Raw genomic sequence first — 9,379 nt, forward strand, 5'->3', positions numbered from 1 at the left:
CCGCCGTGTTCCTCTTGACGATTCGGCGATTGGAAGTCGCCTCAGGAAGTGAACCACGAAGGTGACGCTAACGAAAAATTGTACACAGCCGATCGGAAGCGATTGTGCTTTGAATTTTCGACGTCTCGTGTTCGTGATTTCGTACGCTTCCTCAATCCTCTTCATGAATAATTAGGACACACGCAGATGAGTTTACATGCGGAATAACTAGCGTTTTGTTTTTATTGTTATGCGTACATTATGCCGCGAACTGAATTTAAATGCCAAAATGATATTTTAGTTGTTACTGCTGCTCTGCCCGTACCGGTCGATGATGTGCGCGTGCGACACACTTTTTCTGTCACAACAGAACGTGTCACGTACTGAGTTTTCATAGACGATGTTAACATTATACACGTCTTCGATTCCTAATTCAATGCATACAAAAACTGGATTTTTAATTAAAACGCATGTCGATTCGTGTCGGACAGACGTGAATAAGTAAAATAAACTTGTCCATTGACGGCGATGCGTTAATGCAATGTGTGTTTGTATAACGGCACATGCAGCAGTTTAAAATAATACAGTGGTAATGAATAGCAAAACGTTGAGTACGACCGGCGGCACGGGCGCAGGAAGGCTCGTGGGTGAAGCAAACTGTACGGACGCCGTGCCGGTGTTGGTTTCACTGGCCAGCCTTGAGGCTACTCTGTTTGCACAATGCATGTTGTTCATGATCACTACATTTGTTCTTATATTTAGTACTATGTACCCAATTTATACTAATCTATCACTTACCCTCAGTTATAGAAGTTAGTAACTAATTCATCAAACATTATTTAATCAACGCGCAACATGTAAAAAGTTTTACTTTCTTAAACAAAAGAAAAATGAATACATTTCTGTATTGTTTGACTGTCTATGTTTAATATTGCACATAGTATTGTTGTTTTTAAGATTTGGTTAATTCAATCCTGGAAGATGTTAAGTCTTAAATTGTCTTTTAAGGATAAATAAAAGTACATCATTTAGTACATCAATGAATAGAATATTATATTGTGATTTCAGCCTTATATTAAATGCAGTGTTCATGTTATTCGTTGTGTTAAAAGGAACTAGTTAGTTTTATTTACATAATCGCGTGTAATTAGATGGATTTGAAATGACTTATGAGATATCTAAACGGCATTAAATCTGAGGCGGAAGTTTGTAGTTCATTGTTACATTCATACGAATGCATAGGTCAAGGACATTTCGCCCTCGAGTTCGGAGTTACGACCCGTATCCTTACTTCCTTTGTTTGTTTACATCTGCCTACATTAAAATTGTATTACATTATTCGAAGTTTTTTATTCATTTCTTGCAAAGGCCGCGAAGTCGACAACTCATGTTTAGTGTAAAGCCGCATTTCCGAAAACATGTGTGTTTGTATGCAACGATTGTCAACATCGGCTATTGTACGCAATGAGTGTAAGCGGCTATTGGAACAAACAAACGCCTCTAATATCGAAATATTTTGCTTGCATTCTTAATCTTCCAATGCTTTCCCACTACTTGGTATATAAACATCTGTTTTACATTGTTTTTCAACCGTAACAATAAATTGAAGTAAAATTTTTACTTTTATTTCTAGACTAAAATCTTATGTTGATTATGAGCTATATTTTCAATTACTCTTTACAATCTGAATCTTCATCGATTCTTAGCGGAGTAATAATTGTGTAATTAGTGTAGGTAACCTTGCATTATTACGTGCTAATAACAATAGAAGAAGTACACAAGTGACTATCCGTCTCGTTTCTTTAAACTATTATTATCATCAATTCCATTTTGATGTAAAGTTTCGTTATTGTACGAGTATATCTAGGCGGCGATATTGAGATCGGGCACAGCTGATTAAGTACAGCGATAATTTTATTGTCATTAATTTGATAATCAACAATAGTTGTATTTTGTATATCGCACAGATTCAACACGTAAATCGTTTTAGTTGTGAAATGTATTTTTTGTTATTGTGACATAAATGCGGCGTAAAAGTGTGATTTTAATAAAATAATAATCAGTATTATGATAACTAAAGTGAAATTTTGTGTCATGACGCTCCTTGCTGTCATTTGTGAAAATAATCATGAATACGGAATACATCATTGAATTCGAGAAGCGTCCCGCAACGAAAAAGAAGTAATGAGGCGTTTCAATACTTTTCTACACTAGAACGTATAATACGAATTTGTTTAATATAGCATCAATTGCTTTTGCTTCACTTTCACTGTGCCGATGATTCGGGTGCCATGTCGTGACGTCTCTGAGCTCAGCGTCGAAATGAGTTTTTTTTTTATCTAGCCAGCCACTCAATTCGCTTTCTAAGCGAATCATGTGTGCACGTTAATCCGTGTTGACATTGAATATAATTTATTCTATCGATTAATAACGATATTAACGTTGTTGACAGTTACAGAGCTGTGTAAATTGCAGCTCATTGTTTCAAACACGTGCCTGAATCGATGGAATCGACTTCGCCCTTATCACGGCACCGAGCTGAGGTCGTCTCTTGCGAAAGAACAATACGACAGGTTTTATGATTTGTTTTTACTTTTTGCGCGCGCGCATGCTCGCCGCGCAGACCTTCCTTACAATTACTCCGGCGGATGTTTTCAAACTAAACATTTTAAAGTTCTTTCATCCATTCGATGTTGTAAATATTTATCTTTTTTTTATGTACATAAATAATGTAATAAAATTGTCGTATTACTAAGGCCTTGTCTGAGGCTTTCTAATGCATATTAATCTTATTAGGTAAAATGCTATCAAAAGAAAAAGAAGCCAATTGATCTTACTTGCAGTTAATTGATTACTACATTGAATTAAACTTTAATTTTTTGTATAATAGTTCTTGTGGCGATAGAGTTAACAACGATATTTTATAGTAAAATAATCTAATGTAAGCCATTGGTAAGTTATTGCTCGACAGTATTTGCTATTCCAATTTAAATTCTTCTTTAAAACATAACCTCAATAGTAACACACTAATAGCATTGCAATTGATACGAGGAAAAAAGTACAATGAACACAAACACAAGCTAGCTGACACTTGAATGTGATATTGTCACTTTTGCTCACTGATATATCTAGATCATTATTGTTCATAACCCGAATGGGATAGACAGATAGTAATAGCACTTTTACTAAGGTGGTCAGTCTCAAATGATACTTTGATTTCGATAATTCAATTAATACATTGGTCTGATAGAAATTAAACATACTTCTAAAACAGAGGCGTGATACTAATTATTATTAGTGAGTATGTACATACTATATGCCTGGAACAAACGTACATTATTGAAGCACACGTGCTAAAATGTAATGTTTTGAGTTACGTAGTCCTATATATTTGCACTTCAGCAAAACACCCAATCATCTAGTGGTGCACCGCCGAGACGAGCACGGCCAAACACTCTTTTCTTGAAGCGTTTCATGGCAGTTGACACCCCTGTTAGTTTTTAACTGAAGACAAATCTGTCGTCGGCAACCCTATTCAAAACGAAAACGAAATCGCTTGTTTAGTTAATTATTCGCAATCTAGTACGAAATGAGTGCTCGAGTTAAGTCGAAACTGGTGAGTGCGAGAGAGAAAGTAGCTGACTGTTTTTGTTTTTAACCGGAACGCGTGTGCGTCGATTATGTTTTTGTAATTAAAGTTTTACATAATATTTAATCGCTAAGTAATTTTTTTAATCTATACTAATATAAAGAGGAAAGATTTGTATTTTTGTGTGTATTGAAATAACTCAAAAACTACTGGGCCGATTTCAATAATTCTTTTACCATTAAAAAGCTATGTTATCAGTGAGTAACATAGGCTATGTTTTTGTTGTTTTTTTTAATTTCACGCGCACAAAGTGCCTTCATTAGCTAGTTACAAAATAATTCTGCGCACTTCTGTATGGCTTTGTTATATTTTTCACTTATGATACATTTATATGTGAGGGACGATTTGGATTTAGACTTTGATTCATATCAGAGTAGCTCTCGGCGGCCATTCGACGACGAACATCATACCTTTTATATGAACAACAAGCGACAATTATGCTTAACGATCCATTGTGGCCTTTCTTATTCGTCGTGACATGGCTTTGGGTAACCAAATATCGTGATTTAATTATACTTCCTTTTTTAAAATGTAAACAAACTATTGTAAAGATACATGCGAAATATTCCTACTACTTTTTGTAATTCTATTTATGTAATTTAGCTATTATTTGTACGTGTCATGAAATTTTTAGGCAATTAAGCGGTTTTTTTCCTAATCTGTGTAGTTATCTAAATTATTTAGCCAAATAATTATTACAAAATACGAGAGGGTCTCTACTGTTGTAACCATTTTATTCCAAAACATACACTAGCTAAGTTATTAACCTAACCCATTAGTAAATTTTTATTTATTTTTATTTGGGTACACCGGTAGAGGTACACCTAGAGAGAGATGGATGGATTGCGTGAAAGGTGACATGATCAAGAAGGGAGTGATGACTGAGATGACGGATGATAGGTATTTGGAGGATGAAAATCCGGCGCACTGACCCTACGGGAGTAGCATAAGGCAGGGAAGATGATGATGGTGAAGTATTATTTGTTTTAAGTAGTACCATTGTTTTATATGATGCAGAACCAATGCCCTCGTCAATTGCAAGCAAGTCGCGGAACAATGACGAACCCGTTTACGTATTTGTAATAAATTCGTTATGTTTCACAAATCGCATTACAGATTACATAATGAAAATACCGTAATTAATTCAAACATTAAATAAGGTAATTTGTTAAGTACTAGCGATTATATTTGACTGATTGTTCTCAAGTTAGCAATAAGTAAATTATGTCTTAATGAGATTTTTTGATTTATCAAAAAGATGGGATAGGTTATACTACCTACATTTTTAGTTTTAAGCAGTTTTGTTGAAACGTATAAAACCATGTTATTTGTAAGCGAAATCTGTGTTTGACACATGGTTAAGAAAGTAACATGGTGACAAACGACCATTAAATAGGTCGCTTTATTATTATTTTGGCATGAATTCACTCGCTATTGATAATTTCATTATATTTTCTTTTTATCACAAAGTCATGTAAACTGTAAAAATTAAAGTAACAAATGACGTTAATTTCGGACGTAGAGATTTAGGTTATTCGAAACAAAGTAAACATTAGGGATAATTTTTCATCTGCCCTTTCTAAAAAATATGTTTTTTTTTTTAATTTTTAGTCTTCGGATGCGGAGTCAACCGTCTAAATATATGTATGTTACTGTATGTGCTACCGTGGGAAGTCCTTATTGAAAATTCAATCTATGTCTCAAATTGTATGACAGGTCGTCCTTATCTGTCACTTCTTTGAATAAATAACGGACGAGTTCATATTTCTCGCAAATATACCGTTTGCTTTATTATCTTCAATGAGGTTTTTAGTTCATGCATCTCCTCGAGACAGAAGCATTCGGTGGAAGCGATCGAAATGATTTATATATTTTTTGAAGATAAATCTGACGCCCTCCTGACAAACACCGATACATTGGAAATAAATTGCATGTTTAAAATGCAATTCATTTTGTAATTTATTGAAGTAACTCGGTCATCGATGATAAAATGAAAGGCCATTTTCCACTTAACTTGTTCATTCCAAAAGGATAATTACGTTGAGTTATTTATGCTGTAATGAATTTGTCATTTATATTCATAACATCAGTGCTTGACCTATTTAAATTATACTACACTCTTATTGTGTAATTTTAGAAATACTGATTTCTCCATTTTTCGCTTTTTTCCAAAATTTAATTTTTTTTAATAGATAGTTACTTGATTTTAAAACAATTTATTTCCTACTGAAAATATAAAAAAATAAAAGCCTGTGTTGCTGCATGTTGTAAGTTTGTAATACCTATCTTTAGAATCAATAAATACTTTTCACGTAGTCAATACAAAAAGAAACGATAATATCCTGCGCGATGGTTTAAAAACTAGCTTCTAAGTACTGGATTAAAGGTGAATGTGTCCATCGGGAGAGAGGGACCTATAATTAGATTGGCCATCTAGCAGCCACAAGCCTGCAAGCAAGCAAAAAGTAGTGGCATCGGCACGCAAAGTTCAACGCACCATGTCTCATCCGCAGCTCTATAAAAATTCTTTTAGCGAAAACTTTTACAAAGGTCCGCAAGCCCGGACGGTAATATTTCACAAGGGCTTTACGACAAATCGCTTTCACATAAATTTTTACTACAAAATACAGATTTCTTTGCGGATTATTAGGCAAATTAGACACGCTCTTAATGCGTTCGTGCTTAATACAATGATAAATTACTAGGAAATGTCACAATTCATAATTTGAAATATGATATATTACGTTTTATTAAATAAACTCTCACGATTTTTAAAAGAAATGTCATAGATATGATTTAGAAATCGTAACCAACTTATCCAGTTCGGGATACCACAAAATTGGGGCTGTCGCTTAATATTTTTGAAACTTTTTTAATGATATTAACTTTAGAAGTTGAAATTTGAATCCTCGAATGTCATATCGTAAATTAAAAGCCCCGCGGGGTATCATCGCCTAGTTTTTTTAATGTTTCATAATAAAATTATAAATTTGAGAAGTCAGTGTGAAGCCTAAAATTAGAAGAAATCGTATCGTATTTCAAAAAAAATCGTGTGTTCATCTCTCCGATCAAATGTCGTTACAGTTTCACTGTTGATCTTTCAATGTAATTAGTAGACATTTATATTGGTGCAAAACATGCAGAAATTGATAGACTTTGGGACTGCAACAGATTTATCTCTAGAAATATTAGTCTTAATAACATCAGTATTTAATAATATTAATGTTACACTTTTACTTGTCGTTTTAGTTGGACTCGACCGCCATAGCGACTCAGTCATATTTGCACTTTCGAATATCGACGATCGAAACGGCAAAACAAATACAGCGGCAAATTAAACTTGACTAAACAGATTCTATTTATACAACAAGTTTTAAGTTTTACCGCAAACACTCCATAAGACTTGAAACGATCTATACAAAGACGATTTTAATTCTTAGAACGAGATAACGTTTCAACATAATTTTTGGGCGGGCTTTTAAATTCAGACTCCGTAACGTCCTTGCTTATTCATATCGGAATGTGGAAAGTTAAGACAGGAAACTAGAGTAAGACGGCCGCGTAGTTACCGACGCAACAGCATAAAATTCAAAACAGTCTGAGAAATGAAACCGGCAGACTAGTAATAGGTTGCCCCGGCAACAGCCACGGCCCGTCACTGATTCAGTGAAAAGGTTTACTAAGCAATTGACGTCCGGAGCTTCTTTTTCATCTATAACAATTACCCAGACGATAGAAATCTATCACTTCATTTATGTCTTGTAATCGTTGAAATCTTTTCTATGACCGAACGAAATAAAGATCTCATCCATCATTTACACAAAAATACAACTTTCTTATTAATTGTAACAGTGCATTAAATGTATATAACATGAGTGTTGATAGCAATCTTTATTTATTTTAGTTTCGATTTCCCTACGCTCAGTATCCGGGCTTATTGTATTACGCTTTGTAAAATTCTGCACTCAAGTAAACATAATAATGCTCCTAAAGATTATATTTACTATAATGAAGGTAATATTTGTATATAATTATTTTTTTCTTCTTCGATCTCGTTGTTTTAACATTTTTGCGTGATTGTTCTACTTAATGGTCATTTAAATTTATAATGAATACAAAACACGAAACATTTTATTCAAATTTTACTTAATGATTATAAAAGACATTGAGTTGCGGCCTTTAAATGTAAATCAGTAGTTAATTCAAAATATATCTCAAGATATGAATCATATGACGATTTCTCTCGTGCGTATACAGGTCAAGGTCGGTATTTGTCTGTTTCGCTTTGTTAGTCTACAGTTAACTGTCTCCAACATTTGGATATTTACATTCATGACTGTAAATAAATAGCGTATAAATAGAAACAGCTTTAGTCATACTTTAGTTAATAGATACTTTAACTTGTTAAATTTCCACAAATGCTATTTATGTTTACTACTGAAATGTCACATTTTGGATATGTGATTTATTTCAGATTTCTTCTGGCATTTTAATAATGAGCTTCTTAATGGTATTGCTTATTGCAACATTCTTTACACAATGTTACGTAGTTTAATTTCATCAAATGGAATGCATTGGACATTTTTTTTATTCTAAACATGTTTTACATTTTTAGCCAGTACCTTGTAAATAACGAATTAATCCCATGGCTCCTGAGCTATTTAAAGCTTACACTCTGAAGGGAAGACCAGTTTTCAATAGCCCCATAAAATTTATCCGAACATAAAGATTATTGCTGATACCGCGTTTATAAGAAATATGGGATAATTTTATGATTAGACGAGTTAAATTATTGGAATCGATTAAGGTTTGTAAATAGATAATGGACGTGCTGTTTTATTTTTTTCCTGACTGACGGGTTTTGGTTATCTTGCTATTTTTATGTAAACTTTTGTAATATCAAATGCATGAAAGGTTTTGTAGATTTTTATTCACTTTGTATTTATTCCCGTAATGTCATAGATACATACTCAGGCGGTTATTTTAATTACTATTGCATGCTTTGTAACGTGAAACTAAAGGTCATTCATTGAGTCAATGAATGATTTCAGAGTAGTAATATCAGATAAAGTTGAAGGTGAAATTACGACTGCGTCCGAAATAATGAGAAATGATCACCTCATTGGTATTGCCTAGCTTTTGAGTCACCACACCGGATTAATAGGACCTTCAAAATGTTGCAACCTTAAAAAAAATACGCAGACTCATATTATAAAATATAAGCTGTTGTCCGTGATTTTGTCCAAGCAATATTAAGATTAAAAAATCCTATAATATGCCCATCTCTCAGTTAATCTTCAGTGAAAGTCCTAACCAAATCGGCCCAACCGTTTCGGAGGTTCCCGGAACAAACGGCTTACGGACAGACAGACAAAAATTTTTTTAATGCGATTTTCGTTATCGGCAACGCAAATACATCATCTTCCAGAAATCTGAATTTTTCTTTTTATAATACAAACAGACACTCCAATTATATTACATGTATAGATTCGTTAAGTGTTATTTATTTCTTTTTATCCGAGGTCAAAGAGTTTTTACATTGGACTATTTAAGTTCTAGATAGCGTAAAAATAGTCGATAAAGATTTTTTACTGGTCTAAAATTAGCATATTTACGTTATAGTCTAAAATGTTCACTTACCAATAAAGTTACTACGCACACTTTAGCCGTAGTTTTTGACCGACTTCCCAAAAGAAGGAGGTACTCAATTCGTCTGTATGTTTTTTTTTTTATTTTTTTTTTTTATGTGTG

General features: G+C 33.4%; 1 protein-coding gene across 2 annotated transcripts in view; it reads left to right on the top strand.

Annotated features, from left to right (window-relative positions):
- LOC106102457 (tyrosine-protein kinase Src42A) overlaps positions 1-9,379 on the top strand; it is a 58,377-nt gene that overhangs the window by 26,360 nt on the left and 22,638 nt on the right. The window lies entirely within an intron of this gene.

Source organism: Papilio polytes, unplaced genomic scaffold (genome assembly GCF_000836215.1).
Source record: "Papilio polytes unplaced genomic scaffold, Ppol_1.0 DF823923.1, whole genome shotgun sequence".
NCBI classification, from domain to species: Eukaryota; Metazoa; Arthropoda; class Insecta; order Lepidoptera; family Papilionidae; genus Papilio; species Papilio polytes.